This window comes from Aythya marila (assembly GCF_965140915.1).
Source record: "Aythya marila genome assembly, chromosome: 22".
NCBI classification, from domain to species: Eukaryota; Metazoa; Chordata; class Aves; order Anseriformes; family Anatidae; genus Aythya; species Aythya marila.
This window is the reverse complement of record NC_139063.1, coordinates 1,191,601-1,204,247: the sequence shown is the minus strand read 5'-3', so window position 1 is coordinate 1,204,247 and position 12,647 is coordinate 1,191,601. Positions and strand designations below refer to the sequence as shown.

The 12,647-nt window shown below is 59.5% G+C and overlaps 1 protein-coding gene across 1 annotated transcript in view; it reads right to left on the bottom strand.

Annotated features, from left to right (window-relative positions):
• Positions 1-12,647, bottom strand: part of ADGRB2 (adhesion G protein-coupled receptor B2) — an 82,478-nt gene that overhangs the window by 69,733 nt on the left and 98 nt on the right. The window lies entirely within an intron of this gene.

The window sequence follows — 12,647 nt, the reverse complement described above, 5'->3', positions numbered from 1 at the left end:
ACCACCCAGCTCAGCAAAACCCAACCCTGCTCCGCTAAAACCATCAGCAAAAAAACCCTGCTAAAAGCCCGAGCCTTCACCCTGTGCCCGTGCCAGCTGCAATTAGGACTGCGACCCCTTCCTCTCGTGGCCGCGTTGTTTCCAAATGGGTACAGGAGGTGCCTTTGCAGGAAAGCCACGGGCTGCACCTCGTTAAGTGCACCGGATTTTCCCGGCCTCCTGGGGGACCGCTCGGAGCTTCGCTGCCAGAAGCAGAGTGACCCGAGCACATCCTGCACCAGGCGCCGCTCCCCATCCCAGCTCGCGATCGATTCCCTGTTTTGGCCACCCCTGGCGTGCTCCAAGCCCTGCCTGGTGCTAGGACAACGCCAGGGCTGAGCTTTTATCCATCACGAGCTGGCAGAGGCAGGGGCTGGGTGGCACTTGGAGGCAGCCCGGGTCACCAGGAGCTCCCCACGGCACGGCACAGGGGCTGTGCCAGGCAGGGGCCATCCTGTGCCTGACGCTGCAGCCTCTGCTTGGAGAGCAGCTCCTGGTTTCAGGGTTTCTCCTCCTGTATCACCAAATCCAGGGGAGTTACGAGCCCATTGCCCTGGTCAGAGATCGTTGTTTCCCTCCCCAAGTGATTGCTCATTGTGGAGCTGGCTCTAAACGAGCAAACGGAGCCACTTCTGCGCGCACACATCGCCCCGGCTCGGCTGCGACTCGAGGCTGACCACAGCTAAAAATAAGGCGCCGCTGCTGGGGCTGAGCAGCAATTTGCAGCCCTTGTGGTCGGTGGCAAGAGCTGCTGCTGTTTGGGAAGGCCGGGAACGAAGCACAGCCCCTTCCCGAGCACTCAGGCAGCCTCACCCTGCCTTCCCCCGGCCGATGCCAAACGCCCTTCAGTGCCCCAAGAGCACCAGAGGGATTTTACTGCCGGAGCTCGGAAGCAGCAGCAGGCTCAGCCCCTGATGTGCACGGTGGGTTTTACCGACAGATGCTGCCAACTCAGCGCCAGCCCCTCTCCAGGATCTGCAGCTGCAGGCTCCGAAAGTCCTGGCCGTGGGTTGGCCACCGGTCACGTCCCCAGGTGCTGTGGGAGCTCCGGTCACCTCCTGTGCTCTGGTCACCTCCTGTGCTCTTGTCACCTCCTGCTCCATCACAGCTCCCTCCGAAGGGATCCTCCAGCACACGAGCAGGAGCCTCCTGGCTGCGCCCACACGGCAAAGCCAGCTCCAGAGAACCTCTTCAAAGCCTGCCTTTAAAGCCCAGGGAGCAAAAACCACCCAAGATTATCGCTGTTATTTGTTTGTTAACCTTCGGATTTACTCAAGGCCTGTGTTTGCGACGTGATACCGAAACTGTTATTGCTATTAATCTCTATTATTTACTTCTAACATTTATTAAGTGGCCTTCCCGCGGGCTGGGGCACATGCTTGGCATTTCTCGGAGCAGAAACAAACGCTTGGAAGTGAAACGTTCACAACCTGGCTGCCGGGAGCCTTTTTACAGCCCCTCCGAGCAGGAGGGGCGAGGGAGAAGCCCCTTGTGCAGCTCCCCAGGGGGAACCTCACCAAAAGCCTTCGGAGCAAAGCCCGGCTGAGGTCCCAGCTCAACGTGGGGCAGAGTGAGGGGGTTGAGACCAAAGGAGGCAGGTCCACAGCAGCCAGACCTCACCCAGCCCACAAGGTCCCACCAGGGTCCCCACGAGGGGCTCCCCGTTATCCTGCTCCCATTCAGGGCTGGGGACAGAGCAAGGCTCCTATCCCACCACGTGCCACCTCTGGGGTGGCACAGACGGAGCCCACAGGTTTTTGAGCCCCTGGGGAGAGGCGAGCAGAGGCTCTGGAGGAGCTCCAGGTACAGCAACACCCTCCTGGAGCCGGCTGATGCCCAGGAGCTCGCTCGGAGCGGCTCTCCTGCAGCACAGCCATCACCCACCAGGCTGCTGGCTGCCTGCGAGGCTCTGCTCAGCAATCACACAGCTTTCATGCCAGCCACTAGCACGGTCCCCACGATTATCACCCGCGAGCTGCTCTGCCTCCCTGCACCTTCCCTCGCCGAGCGCGCGACTCGACACGACTTTGTTCTGCAGAAAGCCGCAGCTACGGCCGGGCACTGCTGCTGCCTTTGAGGACACCTCCTCTGCACGCCCTCACCGTGCTCTGACAAAAGGCAAACCCCACGACCTCAGCTCCTCTTCCCAGTAACGAGAGGAAAACGAACGTCCTCTGAGCTCCAAACATCCTCTGAGCACCAAACATCCTCTGAGCGGGAGCACGGGGCCAGAGCGCTCTTCAGATCTGTTACCAGAGACATTTCTGAGCGCGAGCATCCAATTAAAAATCTCCCTCCACCTTCCCCAAACCTTTTTTTTATCCCCCCACATCGATGTGGCCGGCAGCAGAAAATCATTTTTGGCCTGAAATCCTTCCCGGCACAGGGGGAGCAGCCGGGCAGCTCCCACGCAAACCACGCCGCCCTCTCATTAGCGGCACAAAGGCTCCGTGGCGCACAAGGGGGCCATTTAATGAGGGCATTGCTGTAAACAGGAGGAATGAGAGCCTCACCTGGCTACCCAGGCCGTGCTTGTTGTTTTTAGCGAGCTGGCAGGGTCAGGAATTAACGCTTCGTGCCTCATCCTGGCTCACGCTCTCAGCCCCAGCGGAGCGCTGCGCCTAACGAGCGGCCGACCCGCGGTTACCTCGATGCTGCCTTCAAAGCTGGCTCTCCCGGGATGACGACAGCTTGGGGAAAGGCATAGGAAGAAAAAAAAAAAACAACAAAATCATCACTCTGCTAAATTGTGAGGCTGTTGGAGGAGAATTTCAGGCGCAGGGAAACCTCGCGTTGTGTAAGAGCGGCCAGAGGGACGAGGCGGGTTTAGCTGCTGGGGCTGCATGGTCCCATGGAGGGGCTCCCCCAGCACCTCAGGGTGCCCCAATTACACTTCAAAGGGTAAAATGCAGGAGGGGGAGTGCTCAGGGCCAGGGGCAGCCTCGTGGCACAGCACCTGGGGACAGGACCAGTGCTCATCCGCCACCTGGGGAATTACGGGGTGTGATTAAATAAAGCACTGGTCACCCAGTCACCCGCCAGGGGATGTGTGGGACCCCCGTGGGACTCCCACAGCCTAAATAAACGCGGCCACCCCGCTCTGCCCTGCCTGCTGCACCAGAAAGCGTCTGAGCTGATGCAGATGTCGTGGCTGGTGGAATCCTGGGCTCTTTAGAGCTGGATTTCTGTGCTTTCTGTGCATTTCCCTAGCAGAAAGCAGAGGACAAGGCAGGGCAGCGGTGCTGAAACCACTCGGCTCGCCGGATCTTTATCACTAGCGACGAACAGCGAGGCTGCAGCTTCATCTCAGAGCCTGGCTGAGGCACCAGCCAGCAGAGAAATCCCCCCTCCACCTCCCAGGCAGCAGCAGCAAAGCCCTCAGGCTCCACGTGCCAGCCCGTCCTGTGCCTACCAGCACCCTCGGAGCTCGGCAGCCCCACACCAGCACGGAGCTGCTGCAGGGCAGAGCCAGCACGGCTCAGGGTCAGCCGGCGGAGCCACGGCAGCGTTAACGAGGCCCTGCTAATTCAGAGGGATGGGAAGAGCGAGCAGAGGTCAGCGGCTGCCTGCAGACTGCCCCGCTCGTTTGCTGCAGGTCGCTGTCGGGAAGCCACCGGCGGGGGGACCGCAGCTTTGCCGCGTGTCTGGGTTCGCAAACCGCAGCCGTGACCCGGAACTGGTGAGGGATTTGTCCAGCAAAACCCCATCAGCCCAAACGGCAGAGGGCTGGGAGCGAGCAGGAGGCTGTTATGGGGCCGCCACGTCCTCGTTCCCCTGCCTGCAGCGGGCTAAGCCAGGTTAATCCACAGCGTGGAAGAAGAGAGGGGTTAAACAGCAGTGGCCCCAACTGCGGCGCTCTTCCAAGGTAGATCCAAGCAATCCATCACAGCACAACCCTCCTGCGCAGACCACAAGGATTGTCATAATCCAATTACCCCCCTCTTCCCTGCGCCCGTGCATCAAAAGCAACCGATGAGGCCGACAATTTGCCAAAAAAAAAAAAAAAGAAACCCACCAGGAAGGGCACTTCTCACATCCTGGAGCTACGGCCTCGCGCAGCTGCGTGCCCAAGCACTGCTGCCTAATTAGCAACCATTTCATGCTCCAAAAGTTAATATTTCAACAGCCAGGGACCCAAGGAGAAGGAATCGCCCTGCTCGGGGTTACTGCAGCCACCCCAGGGATGTACGAGGTGACCCTGAGACCCCCAGAGCAGTGTTTTGGGTCCCTGGGGCTGCATCGCCTCCTCCCTCGCTGGCTGCTGCTGCTGCTGGTGCCGTCCTGCACGGTTAAAGGGGAGCCCCGGGGGGAATTTCCTCCTGGGGAGGCTCGGAGCAGGCGGCTGCAGCAGATTGCAGGGAGCAGCAGGAGCCGAGGCAGCTGGCAGAGGATGGCCAGGGCTGCCCGGATCCACCCCGCATCTGGAGGAGGTCGCCCAGCTGGGTGCTGTGCTGGGCCAGCTGCCGAGCACGGGGTGGGCTCCCAGGGCTTCTTCGAGCCTTTTCCAGGGGGAAGGGCTCCAAAAACATCGCTGCCAGCTCGGCCCTGTGTCGCAGCAGATGGTAACGAGAGAGAAAAATACGGGATGGAAACCTAAAGGGACCCAGGGAAATCTGCAGGACGCCTCCGCCTGCATCCTGCAGCACCAAAGCCCAGCCCCACGCAAGCTTCTGGGGCTTTCGGTCGCTGCTTCCCACCTCCAAATAGCCTGAACCTGCCACGGTCCAGCACCCAACCCCCCCCTGCACTGAGAGGCATCCTCCTAAGGTCAGCGCCCTGGAAAAGTTCCCCTTTCAAGGTGACTTCTCAAGCTGTTGCGAGCGAACATCTGCAGGATTTTCCTTTGTAATAATCATCATCCTGCGGAGATTTGCCTAATCTCCGAGTGACTCACTCGCCGGCCCGGATCCCCTGCCCTAATTACGGCCCCGCTCCTCAGCCTCTTGCTCATCGCATCTCCCCGTGCAGCCACACTTCACGTCGGACCATCGCAGCCTCTTCTGCTGCTTCTCCAGGCCTGGAAACCATCTCTCCATCCTCCTCACACCTCCCAAAACCCCGCCGGGCACACCGCATCCCCTCGCCGGGCTGGTTCCTGCAGAGTTGGGCTTTCCACGGGGCTCCCTGGCTGCTGGACCACAGCGGCATGGGGAAGCTGTCCCTCTGCTGCATTTTTTTGTCCCTGGTGGCATCAGGATTGCCCTTCTTATCCAGGAACCAGCACCTGGAAACCTTCTGATCTACCTGGGGCCTCGGGCAGACTCGGATGAACCATCACGAAGCACGGGGTTCTTTTATCAGCCCTCCAAATCCCTTCTCCATTAGTTCCTAATCCCCTCTGGGAAGGGACCGGTGCCTTTCCCTCTCCCCTCCGCTTCTCTCCGCCGCGGATCATCTCACTGCAAGCCACCGAGTCCTCCAAGTGCTTCAAACCCCAGCAAATCCTTCACCATGGTAACTCAGCCAGCACCTCGCGGCCCCGGATCTCAGGTGATTCGTGAATCCTCCTGCTAGGGGCAACTGGCTCTGCCTCAGGCACCTTCTGCAGGAGCAGAAAGCGCCGCTGATGAAGCTGTCTTCAAGGCAGGAGATGAATGCTGAGCAGGGACCAAGCTCCAGCCCTCAATTCCCCCGCAGCAGAACCCCCCCAAAGCGACAGGGCATTAACAGCGCTTGTTCGCTCTACACGAACCGAGCGTGGCCCAACTCCCAGAAGAAGCTGCTGAAGCCAAGAAATTGGCGAGGCTCCGAGAAGAAGCATATGTTTGTATGCATAACAGTGAATCATCCCACAATAGTTAGCAGCACGCAGGAAAACAAAAGGGGAAAAAATCCCCTCGTCCCTCCTGCTCGCAGCAAACCCCTGCCGGAGGAGGCTGCGGCGTCACCGGGGGTCTGTCGGGGCAGACGTCGTGGACAAGTTCTTCCCATCCTACCACACACATCTTTTAGAGCCAGAAGGTAACATCACAGGTGAAAATCAAGGACCACAGAGTCCTGCGTTTGCAGCCCTCACCTCCTCGTAACAGGCTCATCTCCCTCCCCAGGCACGGGACAAGGCTCACGCCTCGCGCCGGGGCCAGCTCAAATGAAGCCTCGATTACCTGTGGCACTGCCTCTTCCCCGTGCCCTCGCTTCCACGGTGCCTTCCCAGCCTCATTCTTTCACTCACTGGCAAAAACAGGTCACCATCTGCTCTCCCTCCTGACTCTGGCTAACCGACAGCGCCTGCCTCTGCAGGAGACGAAGCAGCCGCTCCGCAAAGCCTTCCCCGGCGCGCCCCGGGGAGCGCAGAGATTTTCCTCTCCCCTAGCAGGTGACCACCAAGGACAGCGGCACGGGGACGATCGCTGTCACAAGGAGGCCCGCAGGCTATGAAATAATGACCGAGAAAGCTTCCCGCTTCCATCGGCGCGCCCCTGGGAGATGGGGGATCTACAGCTTCCACCTGCGAGGCAGGAATTCAGCCCGCTCCACTTGCAGCTTGTGTTTTCCGTCCCAAAGCCTGCAGAGACCTCATCCTGTGCCCCTCCTGTGCACGGTGTGCTGACACAAAGCGCCCCAGCAGGCAGTGATGGGCATGGGCAGCGCCTCGGGGTCCCTGTTCCCAAATCCAGCTCTCCTAGGGAGAGCCCAGGGGAATAAAACAAAAGGCAGCAAGCACCAGAAAGCAACGTCACTGATCCACAGCACGCGAGCGATGCACCAAAGGACCCTCTTCTTCCCCGGACAGGGTGGGCAAAGAGGTTATAAGCTGAATTTTTAACCTCATGGCCTGTCGGCAGGTCTCTAACTCCTAGATCCCAAATATTCAGCTGGGAGCTGGGGCTCAGAGCAGCCCACAGACCCCGCTGTCACTGTGCCAAGGCAGGAGGCAGCAGAGCAGGGCACAAGGGTTTTCCCCTCCAGGATGGGAAACACTTGGAGACGGCCACTACATGGGAAAAGTGCTCAGCCACCACGGGACGAGCTCACCCTACAGCACCCAGCTCCGCCGTGCCAAAGCCTAACCCCAGCCCCCCCACCTGCCCTTCCCCGGGCTGAGCCAGCCCCAAAATTCACCCACAGGTCCCCAGCTCCTCCTCGCAGCACCGCTCCGCATCCATCCCTGCATCCCGGCACGGCTGCGGGTTGCCACAGCAACGGGAGGGGGGAGGTTTATCACCGCTTCCTCTATTGAATAAAAACCTTGGATGAAATTTTGTTTTCTCCCCGCTGATGCGAAATGTCACGGATTTGTTTCTGACCCCGCCGGAGCTCCCGCTGTATTTAGAGATGATCCAGGCCAACTTTCAAAGCAAAATTTGCTGCTGCTGCCGAGGGAGCGCGGCGCACACGGAGGCAGGGCAGTGTCTGAATCCCCATTAACAACTCGCCCGAGCCCCCGGGTAAGCCGCAGAGAGCAGCATCCTGGAACAAAGCTTGTCTGGACACTTCCCAAACGCTCACCAAACACGCTGGCTGTTGTTAATTAAAAGGCAATCAGCTGTCTCTGGGTAAAAACAAAATAAAAGCAAACTCTCCTACAGACACAGGGGTCCCTGGGATCAATCCTGCAAGGTGCACGGCACTTGCTGGCGAGCGCTCCCATGCAGAGCCACGAACGCCCAGCACCACGTGAGCCGGGCCCTCCGGCTGCACAGCAGAAATGCAGAGCAGCAGGTTTGTGAGTCAGCTCTAGGAATGTGAGAAAACTGGGTAGGAAACAGCTAAACAAATTGCAGATTTCTTTTTTTTTCTTTTTTTTCTTTTTTAAGCTCTGCGTGGCGGTGCCAGGGACCCTTTCCACGCGGGCCAGGTCCCCTCGCTTCCAAAGCTCTCCAGAACGTGTTCCCCCTGCTCCTGCAGCCTGACGGCCCCTCCAGCACGTCCTCTGAACGCAGTGTGACTTGAGGAACGCCCCGGAGTTTTGCAGCAGGATTTGAGGAGTCAGTAGGGAAACAGGAGCACAGAAATGGGGCCTCCCTCACCCAGAGCTGAGGCTCCCAGGAGCCGCAGGGCACCCTGCGCACGGTGCAGCCAGCCGGGCTCTCCAGCCTCAGGACCAGCTCCAGAGGTGAAAGTCCCCTTTTACTGCTGCCTCGGCGCACGCTCAGGCAGAGCCCTTCCTGGAAAACCACGCAGAGCCTAATAGAAACCTCAGGTTTCACCCCCGTGGGGTTTTTGCAGAGGAGCCCACCGGGGCCCAAGCTCCTGGCAGCTGTGCGCCCTCACCTCCTGCCCCTTGGGGCATCGATCGTGCCCAAGCACTGACAGGATAAATCCCAGGGGCATTGCAGAGCACGACGCAAGGGGAACGTGCTGGTTGCTCTTGGCAAGGCGAGGCTGGGGCTCAACCAGATGGCAACAACTCAGCTGAACACCGAAGACAAATCCACCGTTAAAACCAAAGGTGTCTGAGCCCCCAAACCTCTCCGCTCAACGCCATCTGGGGCCAGGACGGAGCAGGAAAGTTGTGTCTGGGTTCTGGGCTCTGCCACCCCTCCATCCACCTCACTCCTCTTAGCAAAAGCATCCCGCTAAGGGACACCCGGAGACCCCGGAGGGTCTGGCTGTCACGCTCAGCACGGTGACAAACGTGTCCTGGCCCCCCGGGACCGCAGTGAGGCTGCATGAGGCCAGCAGCAGCTGAACTGGGAGCAGTGGCCATGCTGCTGGTAAGCACAGAACAGAGCCACGGCGTTCAGACAGGCTGCGTGCGGTGTCACCTGGCCGACGGGGGATGGATTGCACTCCTGATTGCACTCCGAGTCCAAGGGCAACAAAGGCAGCCAAGCTCACGCACCTCTGATCCGCGGCACGGCTCCCGCGGCTCGCCAGGGGAGATTTACAGAGATGGAGGCCTGGAGAAGTCAGCGGCCCGGCAAAATGAGAGGGAGACCTCAAAACCTCGCCTCCAGCTGCAGCAGCATCCAGGGGGGCACCCCGCAAGGATCTCACCACGCGGGGAAGGGCCCATGGGTGCCATCGGAGCGGGATGTGGAGCCCCATGGGCGCAGAGGGGTGCACGTGTTGGAGATGTTACAGCCAAGATTTAGGAGGTCGCTGTCCTCGGCGTCGGTGTTTGCCCTTGAAACCCCCTTGTCAAGGGAATACGAATCGTTTCCTGCCGAGGCAGCCAGCTAAAATCCCTCCTTTGTCTCACACCAAACGTGGAGCCCGCGTTACAGACACCCCTGGTGTTTTATGACCCCTTCTCACTGGAGAGGCAGTGCCGGCTTCCACGTGAGCAGGAGAAATTCCCTCCGCCTTCGGCTCTGACAGCCGTTCTCATCCGTCTTCTGCCTCGGCTACGCGGCGAACGGGAGGAGACCGCAGTTTATAATCCAGGTTTTATGAAGCGTGGCGCGAGGACACGATGATGGAAGGGCGGCGCTGGGCTGGATTCAGAGGCAGCGCTCGCAGAGCCCCGTGCGCCGAGCCCCCTGCCAAGCGCCGGCTGGGAAACCACGAGGCTGCAAAACCATTCCTTCCCCTTGGCGTGGGAGGTCCCGGGGAGGTGCAGATTGAAAGGCTGCTCCCTTTCCACCCCGTATTGATCAGGTATCGGTGCTGCGGGGCGGCAGAGCTCCATCCATTAGGGACGCTCTCCGCTGCAGCCAGCAGCCCTGAAAGGCAGGCTCAAGCTGCAATCGCTTTCCGTGTTATGGCATTTCCAATACGAGGCTGAGCTCTAAGAGGCCACATTTATCCTCCTCGTCAAAAATTGCTAACTGGATGAAGGACAGCCCCAGCAGGCAGGCGGCAAGGGCACCGCAGCGGGAGCTGCAGACAGCTCTCAGGATGTGGGATGGAGGCACAGGGAGCGTTTGCTCGCCCTAAGAACGTGCCCAGCACGGAGCAGGGGCACCTCCTGGGGCTGCAAACTCCCCCAGTTACAAAGCACAGGGCAGGCAGGGCCAGGCAATGCCTCCCAAGAAGTCAAGAGAAAAATCTGGGGGAAGAGGAAGGTCGGGAGCAGCACAGGAGGTGGAGGTGGCGCACACAGAGCAGTGTCCTGAGAAACAGGTCAGGCATCCAGGCTTCGGGAAGCGCTGAGGGCAGCGACTTGTGTCCTTTTGAAGCACGAGGAGGGGCAGCCACAGGTCCCACATCAAAGCTCGGACTGGCAGCAGGACGACCCGACCGAGCTCCTGTGTTTTGCAGGAAACCAAAAAACCAAAGGTGGGGCCTTGGTGGGCAGCAGCAGGCGGCGCAGACAGCCAGAGCTGCTGGAGGAAGGCCGAGATATTCCTCCCTCTTCCTCGCAGCTCGCTGTTACCACCCTGCTGCCAGGAGAGCCCACGGCCACACCCAGACCACCCCCAAGCACCACGGCTCCCCAAGCATCGCAGGAAGGCGCCCAGCTCCCTCCTGCAGCACTGGGATGCCGCAGTCACTGCCCCCTGGGGGCTGCCTGTCCTCACCCAGACCCCAGTCATTCCCATTTGGCTTCCTTTCCAAAATGGGGCTGGTGCCGAGGCCAGGAAGGAGGACAAAGCATCAGGTGAAGGGCACGAGCAGCTCTGCGCCCACCCCGTGCCCACTCCCCAAGCGTTGGTGCTTGGCAGGGCAGGGGCAGCTCCCCGAATGGCGTTTGCAGAGCTCTGAGCTGGATGGAGCAGGAGAGGGTGCTCGGAGGCAGGGGGAAAGCTGCTGGAGTGCTTTCTGGTGCCTTGATCTGCCGAGGCAGGCAGCACTCCCGCGGATGGCAGAGACGGTAAAACAAACCCACTCGCTGTCTGGCTGAGAGGCAGCGCTTTCATGCTGCAGCCACTGCTTCCTCTGATCAGCTCATCGCGGAGGCCAGCAGACAACAGAACGTGTTTTCTCCCCAAAACAAGGAGCTGACTTCACTCGGCCTGAAGGGGGGAACAGCCAGGATCACGGGAACTGCCAGGTACCCCTTGGAGCCCCCCGTGTCGGGGCAGGATTTCTCCAGCCCCCAGGTTTCTGAACCAGCGAGCGCTGCTGCTTGGGGGGAGAGCTGCCCCCGACCTCTCTGAGCGAGCAGAGCCCCTGCAGCTACACCCTCCTGCTGGGAAGGGATTTGGCCACGGCGCTGGTTTGCTGGATGGTGCTGAGCAAGGTCTCACCCGGATTTATCCAAAGGGAGGTGCAGGAGCATCCTCTCTGCAAGCCCTGAGCCCCCCCAGCTCGGGACAGCCGCGCTCTGCAGGCTGCAAACCCCGGGAGATCCGAGGCAGCCGAGCAGCAGCTCGGTGTCAGGAGGCTGACAGCTGGTCACGGCACAGCACGGCGCTGCAGAGAGGATGAGCAGGTTTCCTTTTGGGTTTTTAGATCATAAAAGTTGAAGGAAATTGGTTTTCCGAGCTCCCAGCTTGGAGCTGGGCTGATTTTTGAGCCCTGCCACCATTCTGTCACACAGGACCGGCAATTTCTTCTTCGTTTTCTCCGCAATCCCTCCAGAACCGTGCACAGCACATTTCCCTAATTCACATTATCAGCACAATTTGCCTCATGAAAGACAGAAGGACCATCTGAGACCAAGAGGAAAGCTGCTGCCCTTCGGGTTTTCCCCTCTCGCAGGCTACATCGTGCCTCTGCTTTCAGACTCCTGCCTCGGAGCCATGCACAGTTTGAAGCCGCTGCCCAGAAAACGAACGGCACATGCAAAAAAACCCTGAAAGAGCAGAAAATCTATTCCCTTCCTCGGCTCTCAGACGCCATGGATAATTGATACATGACTCCATGAGATAAAGAAATAAACCATTCTTCTTTCTGGAGGCCCCTTCTGCCTCTGCCTCTCCGAGCAGGGTAGCCTTTGACCTTGAGTTCTTGCATTAATGCCTGCACACAGCCAGCCAGGGATATCACGCACGCACTCGGCTCATCTCCTGGGGTTTCGCTTTCTTCTGCCCCTGAATAATGGCAGCTTTGTCCTCCGGTAAATGAAGGAGCAGCCAGTTTATTGCAGGCCCAGCTTGTTCGCAAAGATAAACCCAGTGAAAAATGTCACCTGCTGGTTTGATCCGCCCCGTGTGCCACTTTAGCAGCTGCTCCATCCCCAACACCCATTATCATCAAACAGGTGGAATAATAGGAGTGCGTGCGGCGTATATACATAAACATGAGAGCCGGGGGAAAGATGGCATTTCATCCCCCAGCCCCGCAGGCCCTGCTTGGTGAGCTGCTTTGTTTAGGAGTGCCAACAGCCTGGGCTGACAGCAAAGCTTCCTCCTCGCCCCCCGGGCACTGCAGCAGCCAGGGGCAGGACTGATGGGAGGTGGGCACCGGGGCCGCTGCGGGGAGATGAGCTCAGGGCAGCATCCCAGCAGTGATGGGTCGAGGGAAGTGCTGGCAGAACCACAGAGCTGTCCTGGACTTCAGTCCTGCAAGAGCTTAATGCTGGTCTGCACTGAGAGGCACCGGGGGGCTCTGGCAGTTATCACACGGACGTGGGGCAGGAAACAGCCCGTGCTGCTCGCACTACAGCTGCCCAGAGCTGCCTCCTGTCTCAGCTATCGCTGAAAGACTCGATTCTGTGAGCACCACAATTCACTTAAAGCCATTTTCAAGCGAAGGCAAACAGTTTAATTCTGCTGCCCTTTGGCAACCCGGCTTTGCTTCCTCGCCGAAGCCCCGAAATAAATGGCAGGCTTGGATTC